The 14,013-nt window shown below is 49.9% G+C and overlaps 38 non-coding genes and 2 pseudogenes across 38 annotated transcripts; all 40 read left to right on the top strand.

Annotated features, from left to right (window-relative positions):
- Window positions 1-84: 84 nt before the first annotated feature.
- Window positions 85-202, top strand: LOC139836688 (5S ribosomal RNA). The gene has a single exon (XR_011753399.1). It is a non-coding gene; the product is annotated as a 5S ribosomal RNA (ribosomal RNA).
- Window positions 203-388: 186 nt separating this feature from the next.
- On the top strand, window positions 389-506 carry LOC139836546 (5S ribosomal RNA). The gene has a single exon (XR_011753251.1). It is a non-coding gene; the product is annotated as a 5S ribosomal RNA (ribosomal RNA).
- A 188-nt stretch (window positions 507-694) lies between these two features.
- LOC139837056 (5S ribosomal RNA) lies at window positions 695-813 on the top strand. The gene has a single exon (XR_011753701.1). It is a non-coding gene; the product is annotated as a 5S ribosomal RNA (ribosomal RNA).
- A 188-nt stretch (window positions 814-1,001) lies between these two features.
- Window positions 1,002-1,120, top strand: LOC139836438 (5S ribosomal RNA). Its single transcript, XR_011753140.1, has one exon. It is a non-coding gene; the product is annotated as a 5S ribosomal RNA (ribosomal RNA).
- Window positions 1,121-1,309: 189 nt separating this feature from the next.
- On the top strand, window positions 1,310-1,428 carry LOC139836464 (5S ribosomal RNA). The gene has a single exon (XR_011753168.1). It is a non-coding gene; the product is annotated as a 5S ribosomal RNA (ribosomal RNA).
- Window positions 1,429-1,614: 186 nt separating this feature from the next.
- LOC139837064 (5S ribosomal RNA) lies at window positions 1,615-1,733 on the top strand. Its single transcript, XR_011753702.1, has one exon. It is a non-coding gene; the product is annotated as a 5S ribosomal RNA (ribosomal RNA).
- Window positions 1,734-1,921: 188 nt separating this feature from the next.
- Window positions 1,922-2,039, top strand: LOC139836554 (5S ribosomal RNA). Its single transcript, XR_011753258.1, has one exon. It is a non-coding gene; the product is annotated as a 5S ribosomal RNA (ribosomal RNA).
- Window positions 2,040-2,227: 188 nt separating this feature from the next.
- On the top strand, window positions 2,228-2,343 carry LOC139836825 (5S ribosomal RNA). Its single transcript, XR_011753541.1, has one exon. It is a non-coding gene; the product is annotated as a 5S ribosomal RNA (ribosomal RNA).
- A 188-nt stretch (window positions 2,344-2,531) lies between these two features.
- LOC139836711 (5S ribosomal RNA) lies at window positions 2,532-2,651 on the top strand. The gene has a single exon (XR_011753423.1). It is a non-coding gene; the product is annotated as a 5S ribosomal RNA (ribosomal RNA).
- A 188-nt stretch (window positions 2,652-2,839) lies between these two features.
- LOC139836442 (5S ribosomal RNA) lies at window positions 2,840-2,958 on the top strand. Its single transcript, XR_011753145.1, has one exon. It is a non-coding gene; the product is annotated as a 5S ribosomal RNA (ribosomal RNA).
- A 188-nt stretch (window positions 2,959-3,146) lies between these two features.
- Window positions 3,147-3,263, top strand: LOC139836757 (5S ribosomal RNA). The gene has a single exon (XR_011753469.1). It is a non-coding gene; the product is annotated as a 5S ribosomal RNA (ribosomal RNA).
- Window positions 3,264-3,450: 187 nt separating this feature from the next.
- Window positions 3,451-3,569, top strand: LOC139836419 (5S ribosomal RNA). Its single transcript, XR_011753121.1, has one exon. It is a non-coding gene; the product is annotated as a 5S ribosomal RNA (ribosomal RNA).
- A 187-nt stretch (window positions 3,570-3,756) lies between these two features.
- LOC139837072 (5S ribosomal RNA) lies at window positions 3,757-3,875 on the top strand. The gene has a single exon (XR_011753703.1). It is a non-coding gene; the product is annotated as a 5S ribosomal RNA (ribosomal RNA).
- A 188-nt stretch (window positions 3,876-4,063) lies between these two features.
- LOC139837307 (5S ribosomal RNA) lies at window positions 4,064-4,182 on the top strand. Its single transcript, XR_011753798.1, has one exon. It is a non-coding gene; the product is annotated as a 5S ribosomal RNA (ribosomal RNA).
- A 188-nt stretch (window positions 4,183-4,370) lies between these two features.
- On the top strand, window positions 4,371-4,489 carry LOC139836449 (5S ribosomal RNA). The gene has a single exon (XR_011753153.1). It is a non-coding gene; the product is annotated as a 5S ribosomal RNA (ribosomal RNA).
- Window positions 4,490-4,677: 188 nt separating this feature from the next.
- Window positions 4,678-4,795, top strand: LOC139836496 (5S ribosomal RNA). The gene has a single exon (XR_011753200.1). It is a non-coding gene; the product is annotated as a 5S ribosomal RNA (ribosomal RNA).
- Window positions 4,796-4,983: 188 nt separating this feature from the next.
- Window positions 4,984-5,102, top strand: LOC139836243 (5S ribosomal RNA). The gene has a single exon (XR_011752941.1). It is a non-coding gene; the product is annotated as a 5S ribosomal RNA (ribosomal RNA).
- Window positions 5,103-5,292: 190 nt separating this feature from the next.
- Window positions 5,293-5,410, top strand: LOC139836521 (5S ribosomal RNA). Its single transcript, XR_011753225.1, has one exon. It is a non-coding gene; the product is annotated as a 5S ribosomal RNA (ribosomal RNA).
- Window positions 5,411-5,598: 188 nt separating this feature from the next.
- On the top strand, window positions 5,599-5,716 carry LOC139836664 (5S ribosomal RNA). The gene has a single exon (XR_011753372.1). It is a non-coding gene; the product is annotated as a 5S ribosomal RNA (ribosomal RNA).
- A 192-nt stretch (window positions 5,717-5,908) lies between these two features.
- LOC139836595 (5S ribosomal RNA) lies at window positions 5,909-6,025 on the top strand. Its single transcript, XR_011753299.1, has one exon. It is a non-coding gene; the product is annotated as a 5S ribosomal RNA (ribosomal RNA).
- A 190-nt stretch (window positions 6,026-6,215) lies between these two features.
- LOC139836283 (5S ribosomal RNA) lies at window positions 6,216-6,334 on the top strand. Its single transcript, XR_011752981.1, has one exon. It is a non-coding gene; the product is annotated as a 5S ribosomal RNA (ribosomal RNA).
- A 186-nt stretch (window positions 6,335-6,520) lies between these two features.
- LOC139836786 (5S ribosomal RNA) lies at window positions 6,521-6,637 on the top strand. The gene has a single exon (XR_011753501.1). It is a non-coding gene; the product is annotated as a 5S ribosomal RNA (ribosomal RNA).
- A 187-nt stretch (window positions 6,638-6,824) lies between these two features.
- LOC139837319 (5S ribosomal RNA) lies at window positions 6,825-6,943 on the top strand. Its single transcript, XR_011753810.1, has one exon. It is a non-coding gene; the product is annotated as a 5S ribosomal RNA (ribosomal RNA).
- A 189-nt stretch (window positions 6,944-7,132) lies between these two features.
- LOC139836414 (5S ribosomal RNA) lies at window positions 7,133-7,251 on the top strand. Its single transcript, XR_011753116.1, has one exon. It is a non-coding gene; the product is annotated as a 5S ribosomal RNA (ribosomal RNA).
- A 188-nt stretch (window positions 7,252-7,439) lies between these two features.
- Window positions 7,440-7,557, top strand: LOC139837174 (5S ribosomal RNA; annotated as a pseudogene).
- A 1,798-nt stretch (window positions 7,558-9,355) lies between these two features.
- LOC139836818 (5S ribosomal RNA) lies at window positions 9,356-9,472 on the top strand. The gene has a single exon (XR_011753534.1). It is a non-coding gene; the product is annotated as a 5S ribosomal RNA (ribosomal RNA).
- Window positions 9,473-9,658: 186 nt separating this feature from the next.
- Window positions 9,659-9,777, top strand: LOC139837417 (5S ribosomal RNA). The gene has a single exon (XR_011753910.1). It is a non-coding gene; the product is annotated as a 5S ribosomal RNA (ribosomal RNA).
- A 187-nt stretch (window positions 9,778-9,964) lies between these two features.
- On the top strand, window positions 9,965-10,082 carry LOC139836709 (5S ribosomal RNA). The gene has a single exon (XR_011753421.1). It is a non-coding gene; the product is annotated as a 5S ribosomal RNA (ribosomal RNA).
- Window positions 10,083-10,272: 190 nt separating this feature from the next.
- Window positions 10,273-10,390, top strand: LOC139836765 (5S ribosomal RNA). Its single transcript, XR_011753477.1, has one exon. It is a non-coding gene; the product is annotated as a 5S ribosomal RNA (ribosomal RNA).
- A 187-nt stretch (window positions 10,391-10,577) lies between these two features.
- On the top strand, window positions 10,578-10,696 carry LOC139836390 (5S ribosomal RNA). The gene has a single exon (XR_011753088.1). It is a non-coding gene; the product is annotated as a 5S ribosomal RNA (ribosomal RNA).
- A 166-nt stretch (window positions 10,697-10,862) lies between these two features.
- Window positions 10,863-10,981, top strand: LOC139837359 (5S ribosomal RNA). The gene has a single exon (XR_011753851.1). It is a non-coding gene; the product is annotated as a 5S ribosomal RNA (ribosomal RNA).
- A 189-nt stretch (window positions 10,982-11,170) lies between these two features.
- On the top strand, window positions 11,171-11,292 carry LOC139837157 (5S ribosomal RNA; annotated as a pseudogene).
- Window positions 11,293-11,563: 271 nt separating this feature from the next.
- LOC127320061 (5S ribosomal RNA) lies at window positions 11,564-11,682 on the top strand. The gene has a single exon (XR_007862936.2). It is a non-coding gene; the product is annotated as a 5S ribosomal RNA (ribosomal RNA).
- A 190-nt stretch (window positions 11,683-11,872) lies between these two features.
- LOC127319918 (5S ribosomal RNA) lies at window positions 11,873-11,990 on the top strand. The gene has a single exon (XR_007862800.2). It is a non-coding gene; the product is annotated as a 5S ribosomal RNA (ribosomal RNA).
- Window positions 11,991-12,178: 188 nt separating this feature from the next.
- Window positions 12,179-12,297, top strand: LOC127320075 (5S ribosomal RNA). The gene has a single exon (XR_007862949.2). It is a non-coding gene; the product is annotated as a 5S ribosomal RNA (ribosomal RNA).
- A 187-nt stretch (window positions 12,298-12,484) lies between these two features.
- LOC127320064 (5S ribosomal RNA) lies at window positions 12,485-12,602 on the top strand. Its single transcript, XR_007862938.2, has one exon. It is a non-coding gene; the product is annotated as a 5S ribosomal RNA (ribosomal RNA).
- Window positions 12,603-12,788: 186 nt separating this feature from the next.
- On the top strand, window positions 12,789-12,908 carry LOC127319960 (5S ribosomal RNA). The gene has a single exon (XR_007862839.2). It is a non-coding gene; the product is annotated as a 5S ribosomal RNA (ribosomal RNA).
- Window positions 12,909-13,099: 191 nt separating this feature from the next.
- LOC127319843 (5S ribosomal RNA) lies at window positions 13,100-13,218 on the top strand. The gene has a single exon (XR_007862726.2). It is a non-coding gene; the product is annotated as a 5S ribosomal RNA (ribosomal RNA).
- A 186-nt stretch (window positions 13,219-13,404) lies between these two features.
- LOC127320052 (5S ribosomal RNA) lies at window positions 13,405-13,523 on the top strand. Its single transcript, XR_007862926.1, has one exon. It is a non-coding gene; the product is annotated as a 5S ribosomal RNA (ribosomal RNA).
- Window positions 13,524-13,711: 188 nt separating this feature from the next.
- On the top strand, window positions 13,712-13,829 carry LOC127319819 (5S ribosomal RNA). The gene has a single exon (XR_007862704.2). It is a non-coding gene; the product is annotated as a 5S ribosomal RNA (ribosomal RNA).
- The last annotated feature ends 184 nt before the right edge of the window (window positions 13,830-14,013 follow it).

The raw sequence follows: 14,013 nt of genomic DNA on the forward strand, positions 1-14,013 counted from the left end.
AAAAGAGGATGAACATGGTACAAAATAGAAGCGGACAAAGAGCGGGAGGAGCAAGCATAAGGGAAAATGAGTGCATAACATGTCGGATGCGATCATACCGGCACTAAAGCACCGGATCCCATCGAACTCGGAAGTTAAGCGTGCTTGGGCGAGAGTAGTACTAGGATGGGTGACCTCCTGAGAAGTCCTTGTGTTGCATCCCTCCTTTTTTGCATCACGGCGACATTCATGGTGAAGTTAGGACGATATTTTTGCGGGCACTCGTGCTCGACTATTGGTGATGGGAAACGGTGGTGCGGATGAAAAAGAGGATGGACATGGTACAAAATAGAGCGAGACAAAAGAGCGGGAGGAGCAAGCATAAGGGAAAATGAGTGCATAACATGTCGGATGCGATCATACCAGCACTAAAGCACCGGATCCCATCGAACTCCAAAGTTAAGCGTGCTTGGGCGAGAGTAGTACTAGGATGGGTGACCTCCGGGGAAGTCCTCGTGTTGCATCCCTCCTTTTTTGCGTCACGCGGCGACATTCATGGTGAAGTTAGGACGATATTTTTTGCGGGCACTCGTGCTCGGCTATTGGTGATGGGAAACGATGGTGCGGATGAAAAAGAGGATGGACATGGTACAAAATAGAAGCGGACAAAGAGCGGGAGGAGCAAGCATAAGGGAAAATGAGTGCATAACATGTCGGATGCGATCATACCAGCACTAAAGCACCGGATCCCATCAGAACTCCGAAGTTAAGCGTGCTTGGGCGAGAGTAGTACTAGGATGGGTGACCTCCTGGGAAGTCCTCGTGTTGCATCCCTCTTTTTTTGCGTCACGCGGCGACATTCATGGTGAAGTTAGGAAGATATTTTTTTCGGGCACTCGTGCTCGACTATTGGTGATGGGAAATGGTGGTGCGGATGAAAAAGAGGATGGACATGGTACAAAATAGAAGCGGACAAAGAGCGGGAGGAGCAAGCATAAGGGAAAATGAGTGCATAACATGTCGGATGCGATCATACCAACACTAAAGCACCGGATCCCATCAGAACTCCGAAGTTAAGCTTGCTTGGGCGAGAGTAGTACTAGGATGGGTGACCTCCTGGGAAGTCCTCGTGTTGCATCCCTCCTTTTTTGCGTCACGCGGCGACATTCATGGTGAAGTTAGGACGATATTTTTTTGCGGGCACTCGTGCTCGGCTATTGGTGATGGGAAACGGTGGTGCGGATGAAAAGAGGATGGACATGGTACAAAATAGAAGCGAGACAAAGAGCGGGAGGACCAAGCATAAGGGAAAATGAGTGCATAACATGTGGGATGCGATCATACAAGCACTAAAGCACCGGATCCCATCAGAACTCCGAAGTTAAGCGTGCTTGGGCGAGAGTAGTACTAGGATGGGTGACCTCACAGGAAGTCCTCGTGTTGCATCCCTCCTTTTTGCGTCACGCGGCGACATTCATGGTGAAGTTAGGACGATATTTTTTGCGGGCACTCGTGCTTGGCTATTAGTATGGGAAACGGTGGTGCGGATGAAAAAGAGGATGGACATGGTACAAAATAGAAGCAGTCAAAGAGCGGGAGGAGCAAGCATAAGGGAAAATGAGTGCATAACATGTCGGATGCGATCATACCAGCACTAAAGCACCGGATCCCATCAGAACTCCGAAGTTAAGCGTGCTTGGGCGAGAGTAGTACTAGGATGGGTGACCTCCTGGGAAGTCCTCGTGTTGCATCCCTCCTTTTTTGCGTCACGCGGCGACATTCATGGTGAAGTTAGGACGATATTTTTTTGCGGGCACTCGTGCTCGGCTATTGGTGATGGGAAACGGTGGTGCGGATGAAAAGAGGATGGACATGGTACAAAATAGAAGCGGACAAAGAGCGGGAGGAGCAAGCATAAGGGAAAATGAGTGCATAACATGTCGGATGCGATCATACCAGCACTAAAGCACCGGATCCCATCGAACTCCGAAGTTAAGCGTGCTTGGGCGAGAGTAGTACTAGGATGGGTGACCTCACAGGAAGTCCTTGTGTTGCATCCCTCCTTTTTTGCATCACGCGGCGACATTCATGGTGAAGTTAGGACGATATTTTTTTGCGGGCACTCGTGCTCGACTATTGGTGATGGGAAACGGTGGTGCGGATGAAAAAGAGGATGGACATGGTACAAAATAGAGCAGACGAAGAGCGGGAGGAGCAAGCATAAGGGAAAATGAGTGCATAACATGTCGGATGCGATCATACCAGCACTAAGGCTCCGGATCCCATCGAACTCCGAAGTTAAGCGTGCTTGGGTGAGTAGTACTAGGATGGGTGACCTCCTGGGAAGTCCTCGTGTTGCATCCCTCCTTTTTTGCGTCACGCGGCGACATTCATGGTGAAGTTAGGACGATATTTTTTTGCGGGCACTCGTGCTCGGCTATTGGTGATGGGAAACGATGGTGCGGATGAAAAAGAGGATGGACATGGTACAAAATAGAGCAGACAAAGAGCGGGAGGAGCAAGCATAAGGGAAAATGAGTGCATAACATGTCGGATGCCATCATACCAGCACTAAAGCACCGGATCCCATCGAGAACTCCGAAGTTAAGCGTGCTTGGGCGAGAGTAGTACTAGGATGGGTGACCTCACAGGAAGTCCTCGTGTTGCAGCCCCCCTTTTTTGCGTCACGCGGCGACATTCATGGTGAAGTTAGGGACGATATTTTTTGCGGGCACTCGTGCTCGACTATTGGTGATGGGAAATGGTGGTGCGGATGAAAAAGAGGATGGACATGGTACAAAATAGAGCAGACAAAGAGCGGGAGGAGCAAGCATAAGGGAAAATGAGTGCATAACATGTCGGATGCCATCATACCAGCACTAAAGCACCGGATCCCATCAGAACTCCGAAGTTAAGCTTGCTTGGGCGAGAGTAGTACTAGGATGGGTGACCTCCTGGGAAGTCCTCGTGTTGCATCCCTCCTTTTTTGCGTCATGCGGCGACATTCATGGTGAAGTTAGGACGATATTTTTTTGCGGGCACTCGTGCTCGGTTATTGGTGATGGGAAACGGTGGTGCGGATGAAAAAGAGGATGGACATGGTACAAAATAGAGCAGACAAAGAGCGGGAGGAGCAAGCATAAGGGAAAATGAGTGCATAACATGTGGGATGCGATCATACAAGCACTAAAGCACCGGATCCCATCGAACTCCGAAGTTAAGCGTGCTTGGGCGAGAGTAGTACTAGGATGGGTGACCTCTGGGAAGTCCTCGTGTTGCATCCCTCCTTTTTTGCGTCACGCGGCGACATTCATGGTGAAGTTAGGACGATATTTTTTGCGGGCACTTGTGCTTGGCTATTGGTGATGGGAAACGGTGGTGCGGATGAAAAAGAGGATGGACATGGTACAAAATAGAAGCGGACAAAGAGCGGGAGGAGCAAGCATAAGGAAAATGAGTGCATAACATGTGGGATGCGATCATACCACCACTAAAGCACCGGATCCCATGAGAACTCCGAAGTTAAGCGTGCTTGGGCGAGAGTAGTACTAGGATGGGTGACCTCCTGGGAAGTCCTCGTGTTGCATCCCTCCTTTTTGCGTCACGCGGCGACATTCATGGTGAAGTTAGGACGATATTTTATGCGCTCACTCGTGCTCGGCAATAGGTCATGGGAAAGCGGTGGTGCGGATGAAAAAGAGGATGGACATGGTACAAAATAGAGCAGACAAAGAGCGGGAGGAGCAAGCATAAGGGAAAATGAGTGCATAACATGTCGGATGCGATCATACCAGCACTAAAGCACCGGATCCCATCAGAACTCCGAAGTTAAGCGTGCTTGGGCGAGAGTAGTACTAGGATGGGTGACCTCCTGGGAAGTCCTCGTGTTGCATCCCTCCTTTTTTGCGTCACGCGGCGACATTCATGGTGAAGTTAGGACGAAATTTTTTGCGGGCACTCGTGCTCGGCTATTGGTGATGGGAAAGCGGTGGAGCGGATGAAAAAGAGGATGGACATGGTACAAAATAGAGCAGACAAAGAGCGGGAGGAGCAAGCATAAGGGAAAATGAGTGCATAACATGTTGGATGCGATCATACCAGCACTAAAGCACCGGATCCCATCAGAACTCCGAAGTTAAGCGTGCTTGGGCGAGAGTAGTACTAGGATGGGTGACCTCTTGGGAAGTCCTCGTGTTGCATCCCTCCTTTTTTGCGTCACGCGGCGACATTCATGGTGAAGTTAGGACGATATTTTTTTGCGGGCACTCGTGCTCGGCTATTGGTGATGGGAAACGGTGGTGCGGATGAAAAAGAGGATGGACATGGTACAAAATAGAGCAGACAAAGAGCGGGAGGAGCAAGCATAAGGGAAAATGAGTGCATAACATGTCGGATGCGATCATAACAGCAATAAAGCACCGGATCCCATCAGAACTCCGAAGTTAAGCGTGCTTGGGCGAGAGTAGTACTAGGATGGGTGACCTCCTGGGAAGTCCTCGTGTTGCATCCCTCCTTTTTTGCGTCAAGCGGCGACATTCATGGTGAAGTTAGGACGATATTTTTTGCGGGCACCCGTGCTCGGCTATTGGTGATGGGAAACGGTGGTGCGGATGAAAAAGAGGATGGACATGGTACAAAATAGAAGCGGACAAAGAGCGGGAGGAGCAAGCATAAGGGAAAATGAGTGCATAACATGTCGGATGCGATCATACCAGCACTAAAGCACCGGATCCCATCGAACTCCGAAGTTAAGCGTGCTTGGGCGAGAGTAGTACTAGGATGGGTGACCTCACAGGAAGTCCTCGTGTTGCATCCCTCCTTTTTTGCGTCACGCGGCGACATTCATGGTGAAGTTAGGACGATATTTTTTTGCGGGCACTCGTGCTCGGCTATTGGTGATGGGAAACGGTGGTGCGGATGAAAAAGAGGATGGACATGGTACAAAATAGAGCAGACAAAGAGCGGGAGGAGCAAGCATAAGGGAAAATGAGTGCATAACATGTCGGATGCGATCATACCAGCACTAAAGCACCGGATCCCATCAGAACTCCGAAGTTAAGCGTGCTTGGGCGAGAGTAGTACTAGGATGGGTGACCTCCTGGGAAGTCCACATGTTGCATCCCTCCTTTTTTGCGTCACGCGGCGACATTCATGGTGAAGTTAGGACGATATTTTTTTGCGGGCACTCATGCTCGGCTATTGGTGATGGGAAACGGTGGTGCGGATGAAAAAGAGGATGGACATGGTACAAAATAGAAGCGAGACAAAGAGCGGGAGGAGCAAGCATAAGGGAAAATGAGTGCATAACATGTCGGATGCGATCATACCGGCACTAAAGCACCGGATCCCATCGAACTCCGAAGTTAAGCGTGCTTGGGCGAGAGTAGTACTAGGATGGGTGACCTCACAGGAAGTCCTCGTGTTGCATCCCTCCTTTTTGCGTCACGCGGCGACATTCATGGTGAAGTTAGGACGATATTTTTTGCGGGCACTCGTGCTCGGCTTGTTGGTGATGGGAAACGGTGGTGTGGATGAAAAAGAGGATGGACATGGTACAAAATAGAAGCGGACAAAGAGCGGGAGGAGCAAGCATAAGGGAAAATGAGTGCATAACATGTCGGATGCGATCATACCGGCACTAAAGCACCGGATCCCATCGAACTCTGAAGTTAAGCGTGCTTGGGCGAGAGTAGTACTAGGATGGGTGACCTCACAGGAAGTCCTCGTGTTGCATCCCTCCTTTTTTGCGTCACGCGGCGACATTCATGGTGAAGTTAGGACGATATTTTTTTGCGGGCACTCATGCTCGGCTATTGGTTATGGGGAAAGCGGTGGTGCGGATGAAAAAGAGGATGGACATGGTACAAAATAGAAGCAGACAAAAGAGCGGGAGGAGCAAGCATAAGAGAAAATGAGTGCATAACATGTCGGATGCGATCATACCAGCACTAAAGCACCGGATCCCATCGAACTCCGAAGTTAAGCGTGCTTGGGCGAGAGTAGTACTAGGATGGGTGACCTCTGGGAAGTCCTCGTGTTGCATCCCTCCTTTTTTGCGTCACGCGGCGACATTCATGGTGAAGTTAGGACGATATTTTTTTGCGGGCACTCGTGCTCGGCTATTGGTGATGGGAAACGGTGGTGCGGATGAAAAAGAGGATGGACATGGTACAAAATAGAAGCGAGACAAAGAGCGGGAGGAGCAAGCATAAGGGAAAATGAGTGCATAACATGTCGGAAGCGATCATACCAGCACTAAAGCACCGGATCCCATCAGAACTCCGAAGTTAAGCGTGCTTGGGTGAGAGTAGTACTAGGATGGGTGACCTCCTGGGAAGTCCTCGTGTTGCATCCCTCCTTTTTTGCGTCACGCGGCGACATTCATGGTGAAGTTAGGACGATATTTTTTTGCGGGCACTCGTGCTCGGCTATTGGTGATGGGAAAGATCGGAAGAGGGACTTGTGGGGGAACAGGGTACCACAGAGAGCGTACAAAGAGCGGGAGGAGCAAGCATAAGGGAAATTGTGTGCATAACATGTCGGATGCGGTCATACCAGCACTAAAGCACGGATCCCATCGAACTCCGAAGTTAAGCGTGCTTGGGCGAGAGTAGTACTAGGATGGGTGACCTCACAGGAAGTCCTCGTGTTGCATCCCTCCTTTTTTGCGTCACGCGGCGACATTCATGGTGAAGTTAGGACGATATTTTTTGCGGGCACTCGTGCTCGGCTATTGGTGATGGGAAACGGTGGTGCGGATGAAAAAGAGGATGGACATGGTACAAAATAGAAGCGGACAAGAGCGGGAGGAGCAAGCATAAGGGAAAATGAGTGCATAACATGTCGGATGCGATCATACCTGCACTAAAGCACCGGATCCCATCAGAACTCCGAAGTTAAGCGTGCTTGGGCGAGAGTAGTACTAGGATGGGTGACCTCCTGGGAAGTCCTCGTGTTGCATCCCTCCTTTTTTGCGTCACGCGGCGACATTCATGGTGAAGTTAGGACGATATTTTTTTGCGGGCACTCGTGCTCGGCTATTGGTGATGGGAAACGGTGGTGCGGATGAAAAAGAGGATGGACATGGTACAAAATAGAAGCGAGACAAGAGCGGGAGGAGCAAGCATAAGGGAAAATGAGTGCATAACATGTCGGATGCGATCATACCAGCACTAAAGCACCGGATCCCATCAGAACTCCGAAGTTAAGCGTGCTTGGGCGAGAGTAGTACTAGGATGGGTGACCTCCTGGGAAGTCCGCGAGTAGCATCCCTCCCTTTTTGCGTCACGCGGCGACATTCATGGTGAAGTTAGGACGATATTTTTTTGCGGGCACTCGTGCTCGGCTATTGGTGATGGGAAACGGTGGTGCGGATGAAAAAGAGGATGGACATGGTACAAAATAGAGCAGACAAAGAGCGGGAGGAGCAAGCATATGGGAAAATGAGTGCATAACATGTCGGATGCGATCATACCAGCACTAAAGCACCGGATCCCATCAGAACTCCGAAGTTAAGCGTGCTTGGGCGAGAGTAGTGATACGTCTCCGACGTATCGATAATTTCTTATGTTCCATGCCGCATTATTGATGTTATCTACATGTTTTATGCACACTTTATGTCATATTCGTGCATTTTCTGGAACTAACCTATTAACAAGATGCCGAAGTGCCGATTCTTTGTTTCTGCTGTTTTTGGTTTCGAGAAATCCTAGTAAGGAAATATTCTCGGAATTGGACGAAATCAAAGCCCCGGGGGCCTATTTTCTCACGAAGCTTCCCGGAAGTCCGAAGGAGAGGACGAAGAGGGGCCACGGAGGGGCCACACCATAGGGCGGCGCGGCCCCCTTGGCCGCGCCGGCACGTGGTGTGGGGCCCCGTGCCGCCTCTTGACCTGCCCTTCCGCCTATAAAAAGTCTCCGTGACGAAACCCCCGATGCGAGAGCCACGATACGGAAAACCTTCCCGGAGACGCCGCCGCCGCCGATCCCATCTCGGGGGATCCGAGGAGATCGCCTCAGGCACCTATGCCGGAGAGGGGAATCATCTCCCCGGAGGACTCTCGCCGCCATGGTCGCCTCCGGTGTGATGTGTGAGTAGTCTACCCCTGGACTATGGGTCCATAGCAGTAGCTAGATGGTTGTCTTCTCCCCATTGTGCTATCATTGTCGGATCTTGTGAGCTGCCTAACATGATCAAGATCATCTATCTGTAATTCTATATGTTGCGTTTGTTGGGATCCGATGAATAGAGAATACTTGTTATGTTGATTATCAAAGTTATGCTTATGTGTTGTTTATGATCTTGCATGCTCTCCGTTACTCGTAGATGCTCTGGCCAAGTAGATGCTTGTAACTCCAAGAGGAGTACTTATGCTCGATAGTGGGTTCATGCTGCATTGACACAGGGACAGTGTGAGAAAGTTCTAAGGTTGTGTTGTCTTTGTTGCCACTAGGGATAAAACATTAGTGCTATGTTCAAGGATGTAGTCACTAGTTACATTACGCACCATACTTAATGCAATTGTCTGTTGTTAGCAACTTAATACTGGAGGGGGTTCGGATGATAACCTGAAGGTGGACTTTTTAGGCATAGATGCAGTTGAATGACGGTCTATGTACTTTGTCGTAATGCCCAATTAAATCTCACTATACTCATCATGATATGTATGTGCATTGTCATGCTCTCTTTATTTGTCAATTGCCCAACTGTAATTTGTTCACCCAACATGCTGTTCGTCTTATGGGAGAGACACCTCTAGTGAACTGTGGACCCCGGTCCAATTCTCTTTCTTGAAATACAATCTCTTGCAATACTTGTTCTCTTGTTTTTACTGCAAACAATCATCTTCCACACAATACGGTTAATCCTTTGTTACAGCAAGCCGGTGAGATTGACAACCTCAACTTTGTTTCGTTGGGGCAAAGTACTTTGGTTGTGTTGTGCGGGTTCCACGTTGGCGCCGGAATCAGCTTGGTGTTGCGCCGCACTACATCCCGCCGCCATCAACCTTCAACGTGCTTCTTGGCTCCTCCTGGTTCGATAAACCTTGGTTTCTTTCTGAGGGAAAACTTGCTGCTGTGCGCATCATACCTTCCTCTTGGGGTTGCCCAACGAACGTGTGAAATACACGCCATCAAGTAGTACTAGGATGGGTGACCTCCTGGGAAGTCCTCGTGTTGCATCCCTCCTTTTTTGCGTCACGCGGCGACATTCATGGTGAAGTTAGGACGATATTTTTTTGCGGGCACTCGTGCTCGGCTATTGGTGATGGGAAAGCGGTGGTGCGAGATGAAAAAGAGGATGGACATGGTACAAAATAGAAGCGGACAAAGAGCGGGAGGAGCAAGCATAAGGGAAAATGAGTGCATAACATGTCGGATGCGATCATACCAGCACTAAAGCACCGGATCCCATCGAACTCGAAGTTAAGATTGCTTGGGCGAGAGTAGTACTAGGATGGGTGACCTCCTGGGAAGTCCTCGTGTTGCATCCCTCCTTTTTGCGTCACGCGGCGACATTCATGGTGAAGTTAGGACGATATTTTTTGCGGGCACTCGTGCTCGGCTATTGGTGATGGGAAACGGTGGTGCGGATGAAAAAGAGGATGGACATGGTACAAAATAGAGCAGACAAAGAGCGGGAGGAGCAAGCATAAGGGAAAATGAGTGCATAACATGTCGGATGCGATCATACCAGCACTAAAGCACCGGATCCCATCAGAACTTCGAAGTTAAGCGTGCTTGGGCGAGAGTAGTACTAGGATGGGTGACCTCCTGGGAAGTCCTCGTGTTGCATCCCTCCTTTTTTGCGTCACGCGGCGACATTCATGGTGAAGTTAGGATGATATTTTTTGCGGGCACTCGTGCTCGGCTATTGGTGATGGGTAACGGTGGTGCGGATGAAGAAGAGGATGGACATGGTACAAAATAGAGCAGACAAAGAGCGGGAGGAGCAAGCATAAGGGAAAATGAGTGCATAACATGTCGGATGCGATCATACCAACACTAAAGCACCGGATCCCATCAGAACTCCGAAGTTAAGCTTGCTTGGGCGAGAGTAGTACTAGGATGGGTGACCTCTGGGAAGTCCTCGTGTTGCATCCCTCCTTTTTTGCGTCACGCGGCGAGATTCATGGTGAAGGGAGGACGAGAGTTGTATGGGGGCACTCGTGCTCGGCTATTGGTGATGGGGAAACGGTGGTGCGGATGAAAAGAGGATGGACATGGTACAAAATAGAAGCGGACAAAAGAGCGGGAAAAGCAAGCATAAGGGAAAATGAGTGCATAACATGTCGGATGCGATCATACCAGCACTAAAGCACCGGATCCCATCGGAACTCGAAGTTAAGCGTGCTTGGGCGAGAGTAGTACTAGGATGGGTGACCTCCTGATAAGTCCTCGTGTTGCATCCCTCCTTTTTGCGTCACGCGGCGACATTCATGGTGAAGTTAGGACGATATTTTTTGCGGGCACTCGTGCTCGGCTATTGGTGATGGGGAAACGGTGGTGCGGATGAAAAGAGGATGGACATGGTACAAAATAGAAGCAGACAAAGAGCGGGAAAAGCAAGCATAAGGGAAAATGAGTGCATAACATGTCGGATGCGATCATACCAGCACTAAAGCACCGGATCCCATCAGAACTCCAACGTTAAGCGTGCTTGGGCGAGAGTAGTACTAGGATGGGCGACCTCCTGGGAAGTCCTCGTGTTGCATCCCTCCTTTTTTACGTCACACGGCGACATTCGTGGTGAAGGCACTCGTGCTCGGCTATTGGTGATGGGAAACGGTGGTGCGGATGAAAAAGAGGATGGACATGGTACAAAATAGAGCAGACAAAGAGCGGGAAAAGCAAGCATAAGGGAAAATGAGTGCATAACATGTCGGATGCGATCATACCAGCACTAAAGCACTGGATCCCATCAGAACTCCGAAGTTAAGCGTGCTTGGGCGAGAGTAGTACTAGGATGGGTGACCTCCTGGGAAGTCCTCGTGTTGCATCCCTCCTTTTTTGCGTCACGCGGCGACATTCATGGTGAAGTTAGGACGATATTTTTTGCGGGCACTCGTGCTCGGCTATTGGTGATGGGAAACGGTGGTGCGAGATGAAAAAGAGGATGGACATGGTACAAAATAGAAGCGAGACAAAGAGCGGGAAAAGCAAGCATAAGGAAAATGAGTGCATAACATGTCGGATGCGATCATACCAAAGCCACTAAAGCACCGGATCCCATCGAACTCCGAAGTTAAGCGTGCTTGAGGCGAGTAGTACTAGGATGGGTGACCTCACTGAGGAAGTCCTCGTGTTGCATCCCTCCTTTTTTTGCGTCACGCGGCGACATTCATGGTGAAGTTAGGACGATATTTTTTGCGGGCACTCGTGCTCGGCTATTGGTGATGGGAAACGGTGGTGCGGATGTACAAGAGGATGGACATGGTACAAAATAAAGCAGACAAAGAGCGGGAGGAGCAAGCATGATGGGAAACGGTGGTGCGGATGAAAAGAGGATGGACATGGTACAAAAATAGAGCGAGACAAAAGAGCGGGAGGAGCAAGCATAAGGGAAAATGAGTGCATAACATGTTGGATGCGATCATACCAGCACTAAAGCACCGGATCCCATCAGAACTCCGAAGTTAAGCGTGCTTGGGCGAGAGTAGTACTAGGATGGGTGACCTCCTGGGAAGTCCTCGTGTTGCATCCCTCCTTTTTTGCGTCACGCGGCGACATTCATGGTGAAGTTAGGACGATATTTTTTTGCGGGCACTCGTGCTCGGCTATTGGTGATGGGAAACGGTGGTGCGGATGAAAAAGAGGATGGACATGGTACAAAATAGAAGCGAGACAAAGAGCGGGAAAAGCAAGCATAAGGGAAAATGAGTGCATAACATGTCGGATGCGATCATACCGGCACTAAAGCACCGGATCCCATCGAACTCCGAAGTTAAGCGTGCTTGGGCGAGAGTAGTACTAGGATGGGTGACCTCCTGAGAAGTCCTCGTGTTGCATCCCTCCTTTTTGCGTCACGCGGCGACATTCATGGTGAAGTTAGGACAATATTTTTGCGGGCACTCGTGCTCGGCTATTGGTGATGGGAAACGGTGGTGCGGATGAAAAAGAGGATGGACATGGTACAAAATAGAAGCGAGACAAAGAGGCGGGAGGAGCAAGCATAAGGGAAAATGAGTGCATAACATGTCGGATGCGATCATACCGGCACTAAAGCACCGGATCCCATCGAAACTCCGAAGTTAAGCGTGCTTGGGCGAGAGTAGTACTAGGATGGGTGACCTCACAGGAAGTCCTCGTGTTGCATCCCTCCTTTTTTGCGTCTCGCGGCGACATTCATGGTGAAGTTAGGACGATATTTTTGCGGGCACTCGTGCTCGGCTATTGGTGATGGGAAACGGTGGTGCGGATGAAAAAGAGGATGGACATGGTACAAAATAGAAGCGGACAAAGAGCGGGAGGAGCAAGCATAAGGGAAAATGAGTGCATAACATGTCGGATGCGATCATACCAGCACTAAAGCACCGGATCCCATCGAACTCCGAAGTTAAGCGTGCTTGGGCGAGAGTAGTACTAGGATGGGTGACCTCACAGGAAGTCCTCGTGTTGCATCCCTCCTTTTTGCGTCACGCGGCGACATTCATGGTGAAGTTAGGATGATATTTTTGCGGGCACTCGTGCTCGGCTATTGGTGATGGGAAACGGTGGTGCGGATGAAAAAGAGGATGGACATGGTACAAAATAGAAGCGGACAAAGAGCGGGAAAAGCAAGCATAAGGGAAAATGAGTGCATAACATGTCGGATGCGATCATACCGGCACTAAAGCACAGGATCCCATCGAACTCCGAAGTTAAGCGTGCTTGGGCGAGAGTAGTACTAGGATGGGTGACCTCACTGGAGAAGTCCTCGTGTTGCATCCCTCCTTTTTGCGTCACGCGGCGACATTCATGGTGAAGTTAGGACGATATTTTTTTGCGGGCACTCGTGCTCGGCTATTAGTGATGGGGAAACGGTGGTGCGGATGAAAAAGAGGATGGACATGGTACAAAATAGAAGCGAGACAAAGAAGCGGGAAAAGCAAGCATAAGGGAAAATGAGTGCATAACATGTCGGATGCGATCATACCAGCACTAAAGCACCGGATCCCATCAGAACTCCGAAGTTAAGCGTGCTTGGGCGAGAGTAGTACTAGGATGGGTGACCTCACAGGAAGTCCTCGTGTTGCATCCCTCCTTTTTGCGTCACGCGGCGACATTCATGGTGAAGTTAGGACGATATTTTTTGCGGGCACTCGTGCTCGGCTATTGGTGATGGGAAACGGTGGTGCGGATGAAAAAGAGGATGGACATGGTACAAAATAGAGCAGACAAAGAGCGGGAAAAGCAAGCATAAGGGAAAATGAGTGCATAACATGTCGGATGCGATCATACCAGCACTAAAGCACCGGATCCCATCAGAACTCCGAAGTTAAGCGTGCTTGGGCGAGAGTAGTACTAGGATGGGTGACCTCCTGGGAAGTCCTCGTGTTGCATCCCTCCTTTTTTGCGTCACGCGGCGACATTCATGGTGAAGTTAGGATGATATTTTTTTAGAGTGAACTCGTGCGAGGCCAGTGGTGATGGGAAACGGTGGTGCGGATGAAAAAGAGGATGGACCTGGTACAAAATAGAGCGGACAAAGAGCGGGAAAAGCAAGCATAAGGAAAATTAGTGCATAACATGTCGGATGCGATCATACCAGCACTAAAGCACCTGATCCCATCAGAACTCAGAAGTTAAGCGTGCTTGGGCGAGAGTAGTACTAGGATGGGTGACCTCTGAGAAGTCCTCGTGTTGCATCCCTCCTTTTTTGCGTCACGCGGCCCCATTCAAGGTGGAGTTAGGACGATATTTTTTTGCGGGCACTCGTGCTCGGCGATTGGTGGTGGGAAACGGTGGTGCGAGATGAAAAAGAGGATGGACATGGTACAAAATAGAAGCAGACAAAGAGCGGGAAAAGCAAGCATAAGGGAAAATGAGTGCATAA

This window comes from Lolium perenne, chromosome 2, assembly GCF_019359855.2.
Source record: "Lolium perenne isolate Kyuss_39 chromosome 2, Kyuss_2.0, whole genome shotgun sequence".
NCBI lineage: Eukaryota > Viridiplantae > Streptophyta > Magnoliopsida > Poales > Poaceae > Lolium > Lolium perenne.